Source organism: Monodon monoceros, unplaced genomic scaffold (assembly GCF_005190385.1).
Source record: "Monodon monoceros isolate NGI ecotype Baffin Bay Population unplaced genomic scaffold, NGI_Narwhal_1 Super_Scaffold_3, whole genome shotgun sequence".
NCBI lineage: Eukaryota > Metazoa > Chordata > Mammalia > Artiodactyla > Monodontidae > Monodon > Monodon monoceros.
Genome location: NW_021703780.1, coordinates 34234062 through 34255325, shown reverse-complemented (window position 1 = coordinate 34255325; position 21264 = coordinate 34234062). Strand labels below are relative to the sequence as shown.

The following is a 21264-nucleotide window of genomic DNA, read 5'->3' as shown; positions in this document are numbered from 1 at the left end:
AGGTGTGCCTGGTCTGGGAAGGTACCAGCACGCTAGCGGACCCCCAGGCCAGTTCCTAAATATCCTGCAAAAAAGACAGTTTGCAGCGAATGGTTGAGTCATGCTGTCCCAGCCCTACTAGAAGATGCCCCTTCCAAGATGTCACTGACCCCAAAGCTGGGGTCAGCCATGCCTCCCTTTGAGAAGAAGACCAGGTTGGGGCAGTGAGGAGTCTTTGATCCAGAAATCAGAGTGCTTGCCCCTCACACTCCCAGCGACAGGCCTCAAGAATTTGGGAGACTCACTTCTACTCTCTCAGCCTCAGCTTTCTCAGATGCCAGATAGGACCAACTGTCCCTACTCTGCCTGGTGGGGATGTAAATCTGAAAGGAAAAGACCACAGAACTTTTAAGTTTTATACTTTGAAGGGGTACATTGTTTTCCAAGTATAAAACACTCAGCAGATAAGGTACCACTATTAATTTAGAAAGCCTGGCATTGACAAGACAGTCGATGGTCCCTAAACGGTAATGATTCGTGTCGGCTCACTGTGTTGGGGGGACACCCTGAGCCCTGGATTTGGAGTCAGTAGCCAGGGTTTGATGCCTACTTGGTTTGGCTTAGCCTCTCTGCTAGACCCAAAGAGCATGGACTCATCCCACACACGGTAGGCTCTTAATAATTGCTTCCCAATGCGTCCAACTCTTCCCTGAGTCAGACTCACATTACTTGGTTTAGTTCATTATCTAAAGAGGGATTTCTCCGCCCCTGTCTTCTGTGCCCTAATGAAACATGGATGGGATTTTGACGACTGCCATTTACTGAGTACTTGCTCTGTATCAGACGCGTACTAAACCCTGAGCACACGGTATCTCCTTTAATCTTCACGACGGCTTGCTGAGACTGGCTCCATCTTAGAGAAGGTAAGTGACACAGCCAGCTGGGGGAGGGGTCCTCAAAGAGTTCCCGCTCTTGGCCTTAACACCAAACGGCCTCTCTTAGGGATGAGCAGTTTCTTGAGACCCTCTAAACCTTAGTTTTCTCATCTGAAAATGGGGCAGAACGATGCTTCTCACTTATTGCTCTGAAGAAGAAATGAGGACTTAAAGGAGAAAGTGCCTCACCCAGTGGCTGGCACATTGCACCTGCCAAGAAACGCTGGTGCCATCTTGTTTTGTTTTGACTTGTCTTTCTGGTCTTGCCTCTAGTGGATGCTTAATGATCTACTCAGGAAACGCGCAGGCCCTGAAAAGTTCCAGGTTCTATCTGAATCTGATTAAACCTCGAGCCACAACTCAGAGCCAGGCATGCTGATTCTGATGCCATGACGACAGTAAGGTGAATAAGGGCCTTTTACAAGCCAGACACCTGATGGCTATCATAACAGTGTTCAAGGTGGGAGCCTTTCTCCCCACTGGAAAGATGAGGAAGCTGGGGTGTGGACCAGGCCACTAAACTGCAGTACAGCCCCGGGGCTGAAAGCAGAGGCTCAGGAGGTGGGTCATGTTGGTGCCCAAACCTGGCTCTGTCCCTTCTGCAGCTGTCACCTGGGGCTAGTTTCCCACCCTCTGAGTCCCCACTTCCTCCTAGTCCTGGATCCGATAATGCGTGCACAGTGCTGGCACCTAGTACCACTCTATAAATTTTAACAGCTATTGTTTCTCCTGCCCAAGGACGCACCACAGGGGAAGGGGTGGCGCCAGGCTTGGGTCTTCTGCCCCGCCATCCTGCCCTGCCCCACTCGAGGGCCCCCTCTCTGCCACCCCACAGCCTCCTACTTTTAGCTGTACCATCAGCCATGCACCCTCTCCCTTTGCAGCTAGTACATGCGGTAGGAATGGAGGTTTCTGGAGGGGTCTGACCTACAGTGTGGGAGGGGGATCCACTCAAGAGGACGCGGGTATTCTTCCTGTGCCCGGAGAGGCTTTGCTAGCCCCACCAAGCCTCCAGCAACATGAGCTTAAATCCCTACCTCGCCACGAACTAGTGGGCAACCTTGAGCAAGCCGCTTTGCTCCTCTGTGCCTCAGTTTCCTCTCTGGAAAACACGCTTTATAAGGGCACCTAGCTTCTAGGGTTGGCCTGAGGAGTAAAGGGCTTAATGTATGTAAGGCACTTAAAGCCGTACTTGGCATGAAGTTAGTGCCCCACAAATGCTGAAAGATGACACTATAATAGGAAGAGTAATGGCAGAAGCACCGTGTTCCAGACCCTAAAGTCTGGACTCTCCCCATTCACCACACCATCTCAGCACCAGCCTGAGAGCTAGCACACGGTAGCTCCCAGCTCCGGCTCTGCTAGTGACCCGAGCATGATCTGGGATAGGCCACGGCTCCTCTCCGGACCTCAGTTCCCAGAGCCGTGAAATGATGGGTGATCAAGATGATTTCCAGTCTCCTTCCGCCCCAGGACTTTGAAATGCCCTCCTTCTAAGGACCACGGCAACCAGTGTGCCACATTCTCCCTCCACCAGCAGGGTCTGCACTGGAGGCGTGTGGAGGGTTATTCACTCACTCATTGAGTCAACAAACATTTTAGAGCGCCTACCACAGGCAAAGCAGGCTCTCTGCTCTTGAATGACCCAGACAGGAACGCTACACCCACAGAACTTCCTTCCCAGCTCTGATGGAACACCCCCCCTCCTTTCTAAGAATAATCTTGCTCTCTTAATAAGCGTGAGTTTCTGTCCCTCATCTCCCAGGTGGGACTGCCCACTAGAAAGAGCACAGGCTTTGTGTCCAGCAAGCCTGAGTTGACGGTCACCCACCACACGAGGTAACTCAGGGACACTGGGCCAGAGTGTGGGTCATGACCTATTTGTGCGTCATAAACTCAGTGTAGTGGGTTGTGTCTGGCATTAAAACATAATGAAAGAGCAGAGGGAGGAATAAAATGGCACAGAAAATAAAGCGTGCTACACGGAGTAGGCGGCGAGTGTACATGTGAGATGTGAATTGCATGCATTACCGTGGGACGTGGTCAAAGAAGTTTGGAAGCCACATACCTAGAGCACATATTTTGACTTCTCAGCCCTCAGTTTCCTTATCTAGCAGGAAGGGATTTTGTGAAGATAAAATGAGAATAGCATCAAGCCAGGCAAAGCTGGAGACCCCAACGGTTGCCAGGAGCCCCCCGTCTCTGTCCTGACACATGAGCCTCAGTCTTCGAGAAGCTGAGTCACCCGTCCTACTCCTGCCCCCAAACCCTCTCCCCTCGGGTGATCAACAAACCAGTCAGAAGATAAGAATACGCATATCAATTCTGCAAACATTTGCAATCCCCAGTCAGTAAGTAAAGAAGCGCTTACGGATCCCACGAACATTTATTGAGCAACTGCACCACGCCACGCCTCGGGCTGGGTGCCGAGGCACAGTGATGAGAAGACAGGCCACTGCCACAGGGAGTTCACAGTCTAGCATGAGAAGCCAATAATAAACCCAAAGACACATGCCCAGAATGCCAGGCAGCTCAACTGCTGGAGGAAATGAAAGCAAGGTCAAGGGCAGACAGAGATTCTCTTTCAGATTTGGCAGCTGCGCTGATGGTCTGTTCATGCCCGGCCTGGTGGCAGGCAGAGTTCGGGAGTAAGTGTATGACGATGACAGGGCTCTCAGCTCCAAGGAGCATCAGGAAGATGAGATTCACACAGCAGAAATAGAGGAAATCTTTCCAAACACCTAGGTTAACACTGGACCGGATGGGGCCAACTACAGATCAGAGAAGGCCAGCCCAAGTGTAGCCAGGATTCCGTTTTTGCAAGAAGGAAGGGCGGAGCTAATTAATATAAGTGAGCGTGAGGCGACTGGGCATCCCGGGGCACGGGGGAAGAGGTGAGACCGGGGGGAGATGGGCAAAGGGGACCTGGTGCAGGAGGGCACAGAGAGCAGAGTCATCGTGCCCACTAGTGGGGACGATGAGAGGAGACCTTGAAGAAAACACGAAGGTCAGATGGAGTTAACTCTTGTGCCAGTAATAATAACAGCAACATTTGGGGGGTACGTACCATGTGCCAGGGACTGCGCTAAGAATTTTTCACGTGTTAGCTAATTTAATCCTCACGACCTTTGAAGCAGACATTACAACATTTCATCAAATCTAAGACTATTTAGATTAGAAAGTGGACTGTTAATTTTGGTATCCCCAAAAAAGAAATCTCGCTGCTATTTAAACTTTGACATGTCATGGATTGTAGGAGGTGTTCCAGTTTCAGAGATGTTAAAATAAAGATCTTAGCCTTGATGGAATGTGGCCTTGTTAACCACAGGAAGTAGGGGCGGCGGGACGGTTGGTAACTTGACCCGAGTTATACAACTCATAAGGGGCGAGGGGACTCGAACCCAGGCCATCGGGCTCTGCAGCTTGCGTCCTGCCCCGAGCCTCCTTCCTGTCTGTGAGATGCTAGGGCAGCAGGGAGGTGCTGCGGGGTTTCAAGAAGAGGAATGATGGGTGTTCCAGGAAGCACATGGGGCAGATGGGAGAGGAAGAGGCCACTGAGAGGGTGACTGTGAGAGCCAGGCGTGGGGCAGTGGTGATGTGGCCAACTCCTGGCAGAGGAGAAGGGGGATGAGGGGATGCAAGGACGGCTGATACCGTGATCCAAGGTTTTAATACGATGATCCTTTCCAGCCAGAGGCAGGGGTTTCTATAAAGGAGAAATACAAGTGTATAGGTTTCAAATAATTATAACTGTCACGGGCAGGAAGGAAGGACAAGTGGAGACAGAGAGAAAGGAGGAGGAATGAAGGGAAAAGAAGGGCGAGGGAGGGACGAGGAGGGTGGCTACACAGGAGATGGGCAGAGTGGGTGGGTGAGTCACTTTGGAACCCCTGAGTCAACTGGACCCTAAAGGGAAGAGGACCCTGGCTGATGTCAGACTTCTAGACCCTTAGGAGCCAGATCATCAAGGCACAGAGCTCCGCCACCCCTCCCAGCTTCCTGTGAGCACTGACCAAAGTCTCCAGTCCCCTGTCAGCAGACGTGATCTCTCCTGTCTACTTTTCTTTCGGGAAGATTGGGAAGATTAGAACAAACTCTCTGTGGCTCCTGCAAAACCCAAGACCTCGAGTCTTCCTCCTCTTATGCCCAGGTGGGCACTTAACCTCCTGCCGCCCCCGTTTCCTGTGGACAGCAGTGCCACATTTCATCAATCCTGAGATGTTTATTTTAACATCTCTGAAATTGGAATGCATCTTACAATCAATGTCACGTCCAAGTTTAATGAGCAGCGACGTGACTTTCTTAGTCATACGAGAAATAACAGCCCATCTTCCAATCAAAGGAGTCTTAGATTCCGTGAAATACTGTCGTGTCTCCTTCAATATCTTGGACACACCCTGGTGGCAGAGACTGTCTGCACCCCCAGGCCAGGTCCCTACTCCTGGTTCTGGGCCCCGTTCAGCCCTGTTGGATTCTCCCCCTTGGTGCACTGAAAATGCACAGAACAGACCCTGGATCCCTCCTGAGACCTCATCATTGCCCCACAGCTTCCTGGATCCACTTTCCGAGCCACACTGGGACAGGAAAGACCCACCTGGAGTATGCCAGGACCCCACCCTTTACTCAGAGCCCATAGGGAGAGAAAATTCCTGCAGCTTTCTGCCCAGGAAGAAATCAACTGTAGCAGCATGCTCACATGGTGGGACAGCAGTCAGCCAGGGAGACGAGAGAGAAACAAAGAGAGAGGCCCTGAGCTGAACAAGGTCAGGGGTCACAAGATCCAGCCCCCTGTCTCCCAGCTCAGCCAGGAGGAGAGCTGGCTTCTCTGTTTATAAAAATCAAGACTGATGCTTATAACAGCCACTGTTCAGCATGTCAGCAGTGGCAGGGACTTATTAACTGCTGGGAGGCAGCGGCGGGGCTCAGAGCAGGTGCCCCGGAGAAGCCAGGGAGCTGAGGCTTTTGTTCGCAAGCCCGAGTATCGTATAACAACCGCGCATTGAAGTGATTAAGGCAGAACAGCGGGGGAAGTGCTTACCATATCCTGTCATTTAACGAATATTTCTGAGCATCTGCTACGTGCGAGGCCCTGTGAATGGAGAACAGTCTGGACAGTGATCCGTGACTCCTGAAGCCGATATCCTGGAGGTGAGAGATAGATCACAAATGATAAACGAAACAAATAAGGTAATGGCACAGTCTGTGCAAAGGTGATAAGAGTCAAGGAGGGAAATAAAGTGGGGGAGGGGAATAGATCACTCTGGGGGCAGGGGCTGTGGTTTTAAGAATGATCAGGAAGGCCTCATTAGCTGGTGACAAGATCAAGGAAAACTTCCCCAAAGTGATGGCTGGGCTGAGTCTCGAGACATGAACAGGAGCTCACCAAGCAGACGGGGGTTAGAGGGAAGACCCGCCCGACAGAGGGAGCAGTATGTGCAAAGGCCTGGGAGTCTGCAAGCTCAGAGCCAGAGCCACCCTGAGGAGCTACCAGGAGTAGAGGGCCTGGCCAGAGAAGATACGGGAGAGGTAAACAGTGGCCATGTCATGAGCGTCCAGGATACCAGGCTAAGATAGTCTGAGCATCGCCCAACAGGCTTGGGGAAACTTGAGGATCTGAAGCTGAGAAGTGATGCAGTCCTGTGTCCTGTTTTTAATAGGATTTGACGAGAATGGGGTATGAAAAAGCTCTGGAAAAATGCCAGATGGCATTCCCAAAGAACATTCCGTAGGGCACTCACACAAGTCCTAAGTACTCTACATGAAAGAAAGGGTTTCATGATCCACGGTGTTTTGGCAAAAACAAACTATATATAAACATTTATATTTATATATACCACATTCCTTTTTTGGAAAATCACAATGCTGATTTGGATTGTAAAGGATCGGAGAAGGTCTGCAGTAAATAAACTTTCAACCTTGTCAATTCCAGCATTTTCAAACTAACTTGACCACACAACTCTTTTTCATCTGTCTCTCCCCACACCATCATAATACCTATGAACCTCCTGGAGAAATAGCAGACTGGGGCAAATGCTACCAAACAGTTCGCATTTCTCAGAGTGTGTGTGTTTCCTCATGTAGTCCGCCCCCATCCTGCCCCTGGCTGAAGGTCCCATTTCTAGAACTCTTCAATGGCAGCCCCACTCTGGTGGCCATCTGGGCAGCCTCCGGCCTGCTCGCCTGCAGCAAATGAACCCAGCAGTCATGGTCACTCTCTACAGAGATAGCATAGTCCAAAACAGCAGATAATCCAAAAGCCATTTATTTTTGGCATGCTTAAGTGAGTTTATTTTTACTTCAGCCTTACCTTCCTAATTTGGCCTCCCTCAGACACATGCTAAAACGAGCTTGCTTTTTTGGAACACACACTGAGTGAAGAGGGGGAGGGGACCCAGGGAGATGCTTGGGGAAGCCACTGGGGAATTTCATACACATTGAGATAGTGTCTCCTTCCTCACCTGCCTGTTGAAAAGACCTCCAGATTGGAAACTGTGTGCTGATCTGGTCTCTGCAAACACCAGCTCCAGGAAAAAAAAAAAAAAGAGCAGAACATGTGGTTCAGTGAGATTTGTTGCAAAAAGCACTAGTTGAGGGTGGTGGGGCAGGGGTGTGGGTCTCACTCAATGAGATCCGAAGCTCCGTGCTGCAGACATCACGCTGCCCTGACCTTGCCCTTTCCACAGTGCCCAACTGCATCTTTCTCCCTGAGGGCTTCTCTTGTACCAAAGCCAATTAGCCTGCCCACATGGTAGGCCCAGAGTGCCAGGGAATTAACACTCCCCATCTCCAATGCAAGAGGTCCTCAACCAATGCCTGCTGGAGTAGGGTATAAATACCCCAGCTCACTCACCGCCCAGCTGGTGCGACTCTGAGGCTTATGTTTTTGCTGGATTCCTGGATTCCCCAGCAGGATTAAGCTGCAGTTGGCACCAGGGGTAAGTGACTTAAAAACCCACCCCTTCTTGGCTGCATTCCCTACCCTGTCTCGCCATCCTCCACCCTCACCACCCATCAGTGTTTCCTGAGCCAACCTCCCAAATAAACTGCTTACGTGCAGATCCTTGTCTCAGGGTCTGCTTCTGGGGAACGCGAACTAAGAAACCCAGCTCTTCCTGGCAGGGGTAGCTGGATGCAGCCTGGTGTGAGTCTGGTTTTCCCAAGCATTGGAGGAGATGCATGGCCTTGCTCCATCCACTTCTTCTGAGGGTTCTGGAGGTCCCCACAGATGCTGTATAATCCTGAGCCCTTGTCAGTATTTGCACCAAAATCATGGATACCAAATCAGGCCTGGAAGGGTCACCAAACAGGGACCAAAATATTCACAGAGAAACAGGAACGAGGGTGCTTGGTGAACAAAAGGATGCGGCTTTCTTCCATCTGGAGGCACAGGGGAAGCTCGGCACACACGACGCCGTGGGGCGGCGAGAAGGGGTTGCATGATTTAATGGGTGGAAATCACTGGCCGATACCACTTGTTTTCCTAGTTAGGAAATTACCCACTAAAGGGCTTCTTCCACAGCACCTGCCTACCATCTTGCTGATACGTGCCGGTCCAGGCCTCCCTGACCTCTCCCACCCACAGCTGTCTCTCACACACCCTCCAGGCTGGTCATAGGCTGTCCCCACTCAAATCTCCAGGTTCCTGGAAGATTAAGGGGTGGCCAGGAGAGGAACAGTCACTCCTGAGCGGCCAGGGATGGGTGAGACCCCAGTCTGAGCCTTGGGAAGACAACTCTATCCCTCTGGGTCTCGTCATTGAGGAAAGCACAGGGAAAGGGCGCTTCCGCGCTCCCCTGTGATGGGCTCCTCACTCCTTCCTCAGCTGTTTGTAATTGTGCAGACGCTGTGCACCAGGCCCTATTCTGGGCACTCGGGGTGTGCACCGTGAATAAGCCAGAAAGAAGTGCCTGCTTGCACAGGGCTTATATTCTAGCTCTAGAAATCATCACTGGCTGGGAAAGACAGCCCCGCCTGTGACAAAAAGGACTTGGTCACCCAGGTGTTCTGATAAGAGACCTGGCCCCACTCCTCTCGTCCCCCTCCCTCCAGACCCCCAGACTACCGAGTGCCCAAAGTCCCAACCTAAACCTATTCAATTGAATTGACAGGTGGTCTCCAAGACCTCAGTAGCAGGTAGAAGGACCATTTTGTGCCCACCTTGTGATGTAGGGGGAATGAGGGTTTGGCTCTGAGGTAGAGGACCCAGGTCCTTCAAGACACAGAAATCTCAGGATGGGGAGGCCAATGCCTCCTAAAATACCCACCTTCCCACTGACACCAATCTCAGATTCTTAAGCCAAAACTCACACTGTCCCATTTGAGTTTCAGTCGGGGCAGAGTGTCGGGCCCCGCTCTCTGCTACAGACCCTGGACAAGGGCAGAGAAGGTTCTTAAACTCCCTTCTACCCGAAGAGCCAGCTCTCCACGTGGATCTCCCTGCTCATCTTGGGTACCATTATCCCAACCAGGATCCCCTGCCAAGGATGCCTCCCCACCACCTGTGCAGGTGCACTTGAAAGAAGGAGGCTCATTCAATATCACTTTGTGCAAAGCCTAATTAGGGGGTCAGTAAGCGACTTCCCCTCACACACACGCATCCAGCAGACGTACACACACAATGGCGCAGCGTCACAGGGCTGGGGAGAATGGTTCATGGGATTAGCTGTACTTGGGGATTCTCTCTGCTCCATTAGTGCACACAATTGTGTGAGAACAACAGAAATTGCCTCACTCAATCGAGTGCCGAGAGGGGAACAAGGGTGGATCAGGCTGGTCCTTCCCCCAACTCCCACCCCCTTTGTGCCAACTCTTCATCTCCCAGCTGACCCCTTTCCAAGCAGAAGTGGGTGGTGAAATACAAAGAGCCCTGCCTGGGCATCGGGCAACCTGGTTTCTAGTTCCAATCCTGTCTTCGCTGTGTGACTTGGGTTAATGCCTCACCCTCTCTGGGCCTCGGTTTCTTCAACAGTCAAATGACAGAACTGGACTAGATGGCAACAGGAACAATTGTGAACAGTTAGTGCGTGCTATGAACTCAGTCTTGTGCTAAGCATTTTCATGTAGTACCTTATTTGATCCTGTGCTGATTTTATTTTGTCCCCTGCTCTCTCTTCAGTGCCTGGCACATAGTTGATGACCAATAAATACTCGTTTATTTGATGAATTCTTCCCATACCTCTATGAAGCAAGTGTTATTATAACCCCACTTTCCAGAGGGAGAAACTGATGCCCAGCAAATTAAGTAACTTGCCAAGCTCACTCTCCTATTCTTCCGGCCTCCCTAGGTGACCTGCTGAGTGCAGATGTCAAATGGGGGCAGACACCTGGCCCAATACGACCCGAGCCCACTCTAGGGTAAGCACTTAGTAAATGCTCAATGAAAGGCAGTGGGCATCATTTTCTAATGTCTTTCACTGACGACCCCACAGTACTTAGTGCCTGACACACAGTAGGTGCTTAATAAATATGCACTGAGTAAATGAATGAATGAATTCTTCTAATTCTTATAACAACCCATGAAAACTGAGGTTCAGACAGGTGAAATGACTTGTCTATACTGATAAGAAGGGGGACAGGGATTCAAACACTGATGGGGGCCCAAATCTGCCTACCCAGTGCCCCGTACTCATGTTCTTTGCTGTAAGACTTTGAAGTGCTTCCCACAAAGGGCTAAGTGTATTGCCCCACTCTTGACTTTAACCTGGCTATTCGACTTGCTTTGGCCAGTAGAACAGGGTGGCGTGATACTGTTTCAGTTCCAAGCCTAGGCTTCAAGAGGGCTTATAGTTCCTCTTGCCTTCTTGCACTTCTGCCACTGCCATGCTGAGAATATGCCTGAGCTAGGTGCTGGTCCCAGGAAAAGGATGAGAGACATGGGAGCAGAGCTACTCCAGCCCAGCTTAACATTGCTGCTTTTAGCCACTGGCTTTGAGTGTGGCTTGTTACTCAGCAACAGCTGACAGATACAACAGGTCTGCTTTCATTTCTGGTAGGAAAAGGGATACATAAAAGGTGTCCTAATAACACACAGGAGATGCAGATAAGTCTAGGGCAGGTAGAGAAGGCTTCCCAGAGGAGGAGACATTTGAACTGGGGCTAGATGATGAGTAAGGTCTATCAGTCATTCACAAATACTAATCGAGCACATACTGTGTGCCAAGCACTGTTTAGGCACTGGAATTTTTCAGATGAGAAGAGATAGGGAAGGGCATTCCAGGCAGAGGGAACAGCATACACAAAAGTATGGTGGTCCTGGGAACAGACTGGCGTGTCTGGAGTATAAAGGGCATGTGGGACAGAGTAGGAGGTGAGGCTGCAAAGGCAGGAGGGCCAGGTGGAGGAGTTGGGTCTTATGCTGAGGTGACGGAGACCCCTTAAAGGATCTTAAGTAGTGTGACAATGAGACCCGCCTGTGTTTTTCGACAGAACCTTCTGGCAGTCGTGAGGAGAACTGCTTAGCAGGAAGCAGGAAGGCCAGCCAAGAGGAGACACTGCAGCAGTTGTGACTTAGAGCAGTCATGGAGGGGGTGGAGCGGGGAGCACAGAGGGACAACAGGCAGCTTTTGGAAATGGACTAAAGAGGGTAGGGCAGGAGGGAGGAGTCAAGGATGATGCCCTGATCTCCAGCTTGGGCAACTAGGTTGGGAGGTTGTGGGAAAATGGGAGGAGGGTCAGTTCCGGGGGTGGGGGGAAGAAGAGACAGCTGGGGTATGCTTCCATAGCAGGAGGGACCCCTTCCTTGTGCCTTGGATCCTACCCCACCACCCGGCCGTCTATCTGACCCATCAAGAGGCGGCTTGGCCTTTCCGTCCTTCCCCCCGCCCCCCCACCAAGAAGGTCTCTCTAATGGCCATGCTGCCCATGCACTGCGACGACAGGCAGCTGGCTCTGTGCTGACACAGAAGTGCCCACCAGGAGAGGGGCCTCCGGAGGCGGGGGGAGCAGCAGGGGGAGGGAGGGGCAGGCAGCCACCACAACTGAGCCCGGCCCCTTCTGCCGGCAGCCAGCATGGAAACAACAGAGACCAGGAGGGAGAAGCAATTAGAAAGGCAGTGAGGAGCGGAGAGAGGTGGGAACAGACAGACAGTGAGGCCTTCGAGCCGCTGTGGCCCCAGCTGTCCAACTGGGGAGAGACAGAACTTGAGTCAGAGAGGACCTCGGAGCCAGAGGGAAAGGAGTAGGAGGGAAAGTGCATGGGGTGATGTGGAGTAGAGGGGAGAAGAGAGGAAGAAGGGAAGAAGTCTGATGAGAAGGGCTGGGATTCTCACTTCTACTCTGTCAGCAGCTGAAATCTTGGTGCACCCTGAGGGGATGGGGGTGGGTGGGAGGTGCTTAGAAGGGCCTGGACAGCGGACACCAATAAGACACCCTTCTTAGGGGGCGTCAGGGCTCCCAACCAGGATCTCAGAGCCCAAGGCACCTGTGATCAGAGGCAGGGGCACCAGAAGGAGGGGGCTTCTCTGACACTTTGAAATAAAATGGGCACAGCGTTCTAATACTAACAGCCTGTTATTAAAATCAAGCGCTATTTTACAAATTGCATTTGCCAGGGAATGGCTAATTACAGACAAGGCACATTTCTGTGTGTTGGTGTCGATTAATCCTGAACGGTTTAAGCTGTCGAATTTTATACATATAATTATCACTCGAAATTTGCAAAACAGCAACAAGATGCTCTGGGGCTCTGCCCTTGAGGCACGTCGAGGCTGAGGGATGTCTTGGCAGGAAGGGCCAGGGGAGGAAGGTGCTGGACAGGGAGGTTCGGCTGTGCCAAATCACAGACGGGCATCTCTTCCTATCAATCTCTTACTTCCCCCGGATGGAAAGGAATAAAGCCACTGATGAAGAGGGGAGGGGCCTCCTGGGCTGGGGAAGCTGGAAACAGCTTCCAGAAGGGCTGCTAGCGAAGTTCCACCCCTTGCCAAGCGTGGTCCCTTCGTGAGACTGAACTCGCTGTGGGGTTTGAGACAAGGCGTGTTCCACTGTCCCACAGCCCAGGTTTTTTCATGTGTGAAATGGGCAGGCTGGCGAGAGCGTCAGGGATGGAGGCCACACCCCCAAGACCGTAAAGAAGGGAGGGAGTTTTTATGGGGCTCTACCGTGCTCCTCAGCCAATCCCGCAGCCTCCAGGAGCGGATGGGGCCTCGTGGCAGAGCGAGATGCAGTGTGGTGGGTGCTGCCAGCTGCAAGGCATGCTGGGAGACCCTGGGGGGAGGGTGCGGCAGGGAGCGACGTGGAAAAACTAACTGGCAACTGCGGCCCGGCTGCCCACTCTGGGAGCAGGGGTGCGCCCAGGTACAAGTCAGGCTGGGTCTAGAGGGCGACCAGGGAGGTGGACTCACGGGGGCGTGGGGGCCACAACCAAGGGAATGTGGTGCTCAGAGAGGGTGCGGTAGAGCCAGTGGGCTGGCAGTCCAGCCTGTTTTGCTGGAAGATAAGGCCAAGAGCCCAGCCCACCACCTGAGGCACCTGAGACCTTGCCCCAAATCTCACGGGGAGCTGAGAAGGGATGTGTGGGGAGCGAGGTGAAACAGGGAGGTCCCGGCTGCATGTGTCCCTAAGAAGACAACCGCCCTCCCTGCCTCCCCTGCTCACCAGCTAGAGCTACAGGCGACCCACTTCACTGCTGCTATTGGAGTGAAACCCAAGCAAGCGGGGCCGGCAAGGGGACTACGTGAAGGTCATTGTCTACCTGCATGAGGATTTCTGGGCCCCTGTCCTTCACTACTTCAGAGCTCCTGAGGGCGAGGCCCAGGAGTCCTATGAGCACTACAGTTTGAAAACCACTGGCTTAGAAAGGCAGCAGCATCCACATGGGAACCCAGAGTGTTTAAAGGAAAAGGAGAGAGGAGGGGACCAAAGCATCTGAGGCTTTATCTGCCTCCTGCCTCCCGTTTGCTTCTCTGCGCTTTGTGTGATGGGCTGGGAGCTAGAGCTGAGTGTCAGGGTGGGCGTCCCATCGGATGCTTGCAAGGGGAAAGTGGGCACAGGACTGGCTAACGAAGCTGCTGTCAGAGTGACACTGGAGAGACCAAGCGCGTCAAGGTGCACAGGGACCTAGCAAGTCTCCACAAGTGTGAGTTTTTACACACCTGTTACCACTCTCGTCACAGTGGCCCTTATGGCTTCAGAGGCTCAAGGGACCTTTTGAAGGCCAGGGTGACAAGTGTGATAAGACCTGTGCAAATGCCCAGCACACAGTAGGCACTCAATAAATGCTCAGTATTGGTGAATTTGAACCCCTCCTCATCCTCCCTCTGAATGCCCACTGAGGACTCTGACCTCCAGTTCTGCCCCTTCAGAGAGATCCTTGATAGCATTATCCCTGAACTCACCAAGAGCGGGTTTTACAAGGGCTCAGCCCGAGCCCTGACCAGAGGCCTCAGCCCTACTGCTCTAAGCAGAGAAGGACAATCACACTGAGTCATTAAACCAAAGCACTGCTCCACTCCCCTTGCTTTTAGCGCTGAAGTGGCTTCAGGTGCTTCATTACCAAAAATCTTTGAAAGTTGGCACGACAAGACTTTCTTTTACCAGAGACACTGTGAATAATAGTTCAGTCCACTGTGCACCTACTGTGTGCCAGCCAGGACCAGGTGCTGAGAGCTAAGCTCTTTGTCAGCCCTGTTTCCCAGGGAGCAGAGGAAGCTTGCTGGAGAGGCCAAGTAGGACACCCAGGGCCACGGGCAGTCACACGACTGCCCCCAGTAGGGCAGGGAGGCAAAACCTGTGGCCTTGTCTGAGCTCTGGTACTTGCTGTCTCTAGGACAGCATGGAAAGGTGAGTTGCCTGGCCCCAGGTCACAGGGCTGGTTAGACACAAACTGGGGCTCAAAAAGGGTCTTCCCACTGTTATTGTAGGATGAAGGAGATGAAGAGGAAGAAGCAGGAAGAGGGGCTGGGAAGGCCAACCCAGGCTTCGTGTCACTCCCCACAGTTCCAGATAACCACACATTGTTTTACTTACAATCATGAACAATAAATAGGGGTACAGGAAACCTGGGGATGATGTCCCCTTTGCCTGTTTTCTTAGCACACAAGAGAAAGAAAATTAAAAAAAATATATCGTCCCAACATTGATACCCTAACCTGCCAAAAACACATGCAGATTTCAAAACAAAGAAAAATCCCACTGGGGTCAACTCAGCTATCCCCCTGTCCATAGCAGGACAGATCAGCTGGATACCTGCTCTGGTCCTGGTAACTCATATCATGGCTCAGCCACCTCCCTCTGCCCTGAATCACACCTCCAAACCCTACCACATGTGCACACACCTGCAGCCCTCTTCTCTCTTCGACTGTGAAGTAGCTGGAGCTTGGCCTCTGGTATTCCCTGCTTTGGCACCTTTTCCATCCTTCCTGGGGCCCGGCTTACCCAGGCAGAGGACCAAGGCTCTCCTGCTCACCGTCTCCCCCCAACCCAGCCAGCCTTTAGACTGTGTCTTTTCTTATGAAATGAAAACGCTTTCTGTCCTTAAAGGACTTTGGGGAGTCAGAGGGATGGTGGAGGAGATATTCCCAGGGGTGAGGGGCCTCCAGGCACCCTGAAATCAGGCTATGATATAGGCTTCTGAACAAGTCCATCCTGGTAGTAGCAGCTCCAGCTCATCCTCATCCTGAATCCCGACACCTAAGCCCTGCTCCGGGAGATGGAGTCAGGGGCCAATGGTTCCAGAAGCTCCAGACCCTGTTCCTTTCTTTCCTATTAGAAAGAACCATTGTGGCATCAGAGATAAAGTACTGTACTTGGGGTAGGGAGAACTGGGTTCTAGTCTTGCACTGCACCCACCTGGCTGTGTGACCTTAGGCAAGTCACTTTCCCTCTCTGGACTTCAGTTCATTATCTATGAAACACAGTGCTGGTGTAGATGGACTTCAAGATGTCCTCCAGTTTTGGCCACTGGACTCTGTGACAAGGCAAATGGCCCCGCCTCAGCTCCACTGACCCCAGTGGGGCCATGCTGGTGACTGGGAACGGGAAGCTGAAGACAGGAGCGGTCCCCAGGCCACTGGTCCCACCCTGTCTGGCACTGTGCTTCTTTTCCAGACTCAGAAATCACCAGAGCGTAGGGGCAGCCCTGCTTCAGGCTGGCTCCACAAGGCAAATTACAGCCTCTCAAGGGTGCCTATGACGACTAAATGGTTTGCTTTCCGTATGTAAATGAAGCCACAATTTACATTCATTTGCACCTGATGGGTGTCTGAAATGGATGGATTTGATTTGTGCCTGATCTGTAAGTGTCTAATTTATTAATCAATAAAACGTCATGTACAGGCACAAGGATGCCCAGTTCCAGCCGGCCTCCATATATATGTAAATAATGCAATCTCTCAATCTACTTGTTATGTAAATGTTAATATAAAACTGACAGAAATACACATCTGCAGAACTTTATGAGCAGAGGGAACTGAGCTTTACACCGGCTCCTGCCCACCCTCTGCCCCTTGGCTCTTCCTTCCTCTTGCCACTCCTTCCTCTCACTTTTCCCTTATGCCAGTTGACCCATCTCATCTCCTCCAGGAAGCCCAGCTGCTCCTCTAGCCTTTGGACACTGCCAGGCCTCCAGCCAGAGGCCCTTGCTCTTACTTCCTGCACAATCTTGCCTTTCTCTGGCCCCGGAACTTTGCCCGCAAGACCACACCTTACACAGTCTCCCCACCCACGCATTTCTCCCCTCTCCATCTCTGTGTGTTGAAATTTACCCCCTCCAAGGACCAGCTAAAAGTCACCATCTTTAGCTAACGCGGACACTGAGCATGCAGGCACGGACCCATTCTGGGAAGAGGGAGGGATCAAAGGTCCCAGCCCTCAATAGGCTCCTGATTTAATAACAGCAATGTTTCCGTTCTCTGTGTGCCAGGCGCGGCGCTGAGCACGGCTTGCAGGGCATCCTCGGCGGTGAGGGGCTGCTGTGGTCCTGCTGTGCAGGTGCTGAAAACGATGCTTCTTCAGAGAGGTTACCTACTAGACAGGTGCAAACAGGCAGGGCCAGGGTTTGACTCCAGGCAGCGCCATCAAGAGTTAGTCTCAAAGCCACAGTATGGCCTTTTCCCAGTGAGCAGAAAAGGTCATTCCAAGCCATGGAAGCCAAATTAACCCCCTTTTATAATATTCCTCAAAGGGGCCACAAAACAAACCTTAGCAGAGCCAGAAAATGATAGCTTTCTCCAGCCTGTCCCGTCAGGAAAGCATCATGCCTGGATTGCATGACCGCCCGTCTTTTTTTTTTTTAATTGAATTTTATTTTATTTTGTATTTTTATACAGCAGGTTCTTATTAGTTATCTATTTTATACATATTAGTATATATATGTCAATCCCAATCTCCCAGTTCATCCCACCCACCCCCCCTTGGTGTCCATACATTTGTTCTCTACATCTGTGTCTCTATTTCTGCCTTGCAAACCGGTTCATCTGTACCGTTTTTCTGGAACATCGTATATTAACGCATACATGTGGACTGTCCATCTTTAGCACATCAGTTCTTCACGTTAGCTAGATGTTCTCTCTTCATTTATTTTTCTCCATGTCTGACCTCTCCTGTCCATTGTGAGGGCAAGGTCAGCTCTTCCCATGCCATCAGATGTGGCAGAAGGATCCCTCCCCACTCACCCTTCTCTTGCCCCTCTTCTCCCTGTACATTCACCGCCTCCTCAATCCCAAACTTCAAGAACCACTCTCAGCCAATGCTTTATAGATGAAATCTATAAAATTTGGTAGAAAGGGACAAGAAAGAGACGAACGTCCACTGATGTTTATTCTACACTGGGGGCTTGGCAGATTGAGACCGGGAGGTGAAGCAGCGTTCACAGCGTCACATACCCAGGTAAGGGCACAGCCAGGTTCAAAGCCAGGTCTGTCTAGTGCCAGGTCCATCCTTAGGCGGGGTCGGTAAAGGCCTAAGCTGGATGACCTGAAAAGGGCTGAGAAAGACACCCCCATATGTCCATCATCTTCCCTGCCTTATATCCTGCCATTAAAGATTCAGGGTTCCTCTCCCACAGGAATCATCTTTGAGAGCTTACAGATCCCCACAGCAGTAACCAGAGGCGAGAATCCAGCCCGAGTGGTCTGCAGATCTACCAGATCCCATTTCCTTCAATGTCAGCATTGAATGATGTGTTCCCGGCGAGGAGGGGCTGCAGGAAGGTAGGGCGAGCAGGGTTTTGATGAAACCCATTATATCTCCATCAAGAGGAAAACCCAAACGTTTTGTATTAAGAGGTGCCACTGAGGGCGGAAACTGGATTTGCAAGTGCAAGCTCATTAGTGGCTGTATGACCAATGGTGACTAAAGCAAGTGGCCCTGAATGCAGGACCAGTTATAGCTTGCCTGCAGTGCTTCTAGAAATTCTTCTGGAAGATGGGTATTTCACTCGCCCTTAAAAGTGAAATGGAAATTGACCTTCTCTGCACTGGAGAGCAGTTCTCCAGAAGCTTTCTAAAGGAAGAGCCTAGAGCCACAGTCAGATTAAACCTCCTCTTCTGGTCTCCTCTCCAACAACGCAATGTTCCAGGACAGCCAAAAGCATGAAGATGAATGAATAGAAAGGGACAAGAAGGAGACTAATATCCATTGATATTTATTCTAAACCAGAGGCTTGCACATTTTATTTTATTCCATTGGGCCCATCATATATTATACACATGGAGATAGTGAGGCTCAGAGAAGTTAAGAGATTCACCTAAAGCCACACAGCTACCAACTGGCAGAGCCAGAACTACAAAGTAGGTCTGTCTAACCACAAGGCCTGGACTCTTTCCAGTGCCCTGAGACTCCAGTTACAGAAGGAAAAGGCCTGAGCCACTACAGATGATATGTCAATCTGAAAGAAGTTTAGGAAGCCAGGCTCCGGATCATTTAGAAAGAGAATGGATATATGCCTGGCTAGAGATATAGTGAAGTATGTAAGTGATTAAGGAAAAAGGTACCATATTGAACTTGAGAAGAGTTTGAAAATGATATAAATTATTCTACCCATTCATGGTTGCTTAATAATGCTGTTTTTAAATTAATTAAAACAAATACATGCTAAGGCATTTGAAACTACATGGTTATAGCCTAGATTTGGGGCCAAGTTCAGTTTGTAGTTTGGGTCATGTAAAGGAGATGGAGGAACCTCCTTCCACCAGACATAATAATATTTGTAACTCTAATAGCTATAATATGAAATTACTAACTGCCAGTGCTTTAAACACACAAAATCATATAATCCTACGAAGTGGCTGTTGTTATTCCGAACAATAGAGGAGACTATGGAGTCTCAGACAGGTTAAGAAACTTGCCTAAGGTCACACAGCTGGTTAGGGCCAGAGCTGGGATTCAAACCCAGTTTTCTCTGGTGCCAGAGCTCAAATAGCCCCTGTAGCATATCCTAGTTGTTTTTTTAAAGGGGTATCTTAAAGGAAACCTTTAATTTACTATTGCCAGCCCGCGAACCCATCTTCCCCCTGGCAGCTTGCTGAGGTGGAGCTGCACAGCTGTGCCAGGGAGACAAGGCTAAAGGCAGGAATTCCTGGACGCGCAGGCACTCCAGGTACCCTTGTGGGTACATGAGACCAACAGAGGAACCCAGCGGGAAGGCACACCTTTCCAAGCTCTTAAAGACAGACCTGTTCTTTTTTTTTTTTTTTTTTTGCGGTACGCGGGCCTCTCGCTGTTGCGACCTCTCCCGTTGCGGAGCACAGGCTCCGGATGCGCAGGCTCAGCGGCCATGGCTCACGGGCCCAGCCGCTCCGCGGCATGTGGGATCTTCCCGGACCAGGGCATGAACCCGTGTCCCCTGCATCGGCAGGCGAACTCTCAACCACTGCGTCACCAGGGAAGCAACAGACCTGTTCTTTATCATGAGGAGGCTGACCTAGCTGACCCTAAAGCCCTCTAGTGCTCAGATGTTGGGAGCCCATGCTTCTGTCTTCCAGACTTTTCTCTGGGATCCCCTCTGTGGGGGAAATAGATGCCTCCTGCCTGCTCTGCTGCTGCTCTACTGGGGGTTCCAAGGTGGAGCCCCATCAAAGCCAGGAGGCATGGCTCATTGCGGAGGCTGGGGGCCCTGGGCTCAGGCTAATACACCTTCCTTCACTCTTCGAAGGGGCCATCTTCTGGGCTGTCTGATCCTCACCCCAGGTCCCCTTGGATTCTCTAAGGAAGCCTCCTAGAATGGTCACTCCAACTAGTCACACCGGCACCCCTATTCCCACCACCCCAGGACATCAACTGGGCTCAGTTCGTCTGCGTGTCTGGGGCAGTCAGTGCGTGGACAGCTCCCACTCCTCCAGCAGGCAGGGACCTCCCCACTGACACACATGTTCTAATTTGTCCTGACTCTCCCTATCTCCTTCTTATTCTTCCAGGCCTCAAGGATGTTCTCAGGATGGAAAATAAAAGATGCTTGAGGTCATGGCCCCTTTTGTCTTTTTTAGAAAAAGAAAAGTGTAAATTTGGTGAGGAAATTATTTGAGGTGTTCTAAAGGGGAGCAGGAAAATCAGAGCAGCTCTGAAGGTGCTGAGATGGGAGGTCAGCCAGCGTTTCAAAGGACCCCAGGACCTTTGCACAACCCTGGGCTGAGTAGGAATGAGAAGTCCCCATCATGATAGAAACTGAAATTCCACATCAATAGAAGGTGTGAGGTGAGGACTCAGGGTCAGTTTTACGGCAGTGGAAATAAAATCAAGAAAGTGTGATATTTAGGGCTCACCTAAATTTGTAGACCCAGCTGCCTACCCTACTATCCACATTGTTTCCTGCAGTTAGTCAACGTGGGCTTAAGGGAAATGTAACTCACCTTAATATTTGCTTAAACCAAATGGAATATAGAAAGGAAATAAATTTGTTGCTAAGCCTTCAAGCACTGCATTTTAAACCCCAAATAAAGGGCCTGAGGATTGTCTAAGGATTTAGATTATGCATAGCTTCTGCCACAGCTCCCTGTGTTCTCGTCACCAGAAATATTTCATGAAATACGGTGGAGAGTATGAGCTGCCTGGATTCGAATCCCAGCTCTGTCACTTACTAGCTGAGTGACTCTGGGCAAGGTAGTGAACCTCTCTGTGCCTCAATTTCCCCAGCCATAAAGTGGGAGTAATCATTGCACACACCCCACAGGGTAAATCTGACAGTTCAATCAGATCACATATGTGCATGCTGACACACAGTAAGGTTCAAAAGATGGTAGCTATTATTATTATTGAAATTTGAGGGTTCTTGTGGTTGTTTTTTTGAACTACCTAATTTCATCTTGCAGACACCCAAATAGAAGCACAAGGTTTTGCTTGCTTGCATACCTTCCCCTTTTCCCTGGTGAGAAGTTACATGTGGCCCCTATGGGGGAATGAATTAGGCAACACGCCT

At 50.9% G+C, this 21264-nt stretch overlaps 1 protein-coding gene across 2 annotated transcripts in view; it reads right to left on the bottom strand.

Moving 5' to 3' along the window:
- The window catches only part of LRFN2 (leucine rich repeat and fibronectin type III domain containing 2), a 175686-nt gene that overhangs the window by 101488 nt on the left and 52934 nt on the right, over positions 1-21264 (bottom strand). The window contains exon 1 of one of the 2 annotated variants that reach the window (XM_029243758.1): positions 5953-6029. The exons of the other annotated variant lie outside the window; for it this stretch is intronic. The gene's annotated coding sequence lies outside the window, so the exon portion shown is untranslated. Of the gene's footprint in view, positions 1-5952; positions 6030-21264 lie in introns of those variants that run through there. 2 annotated transcript variants of the gene reach the window in all.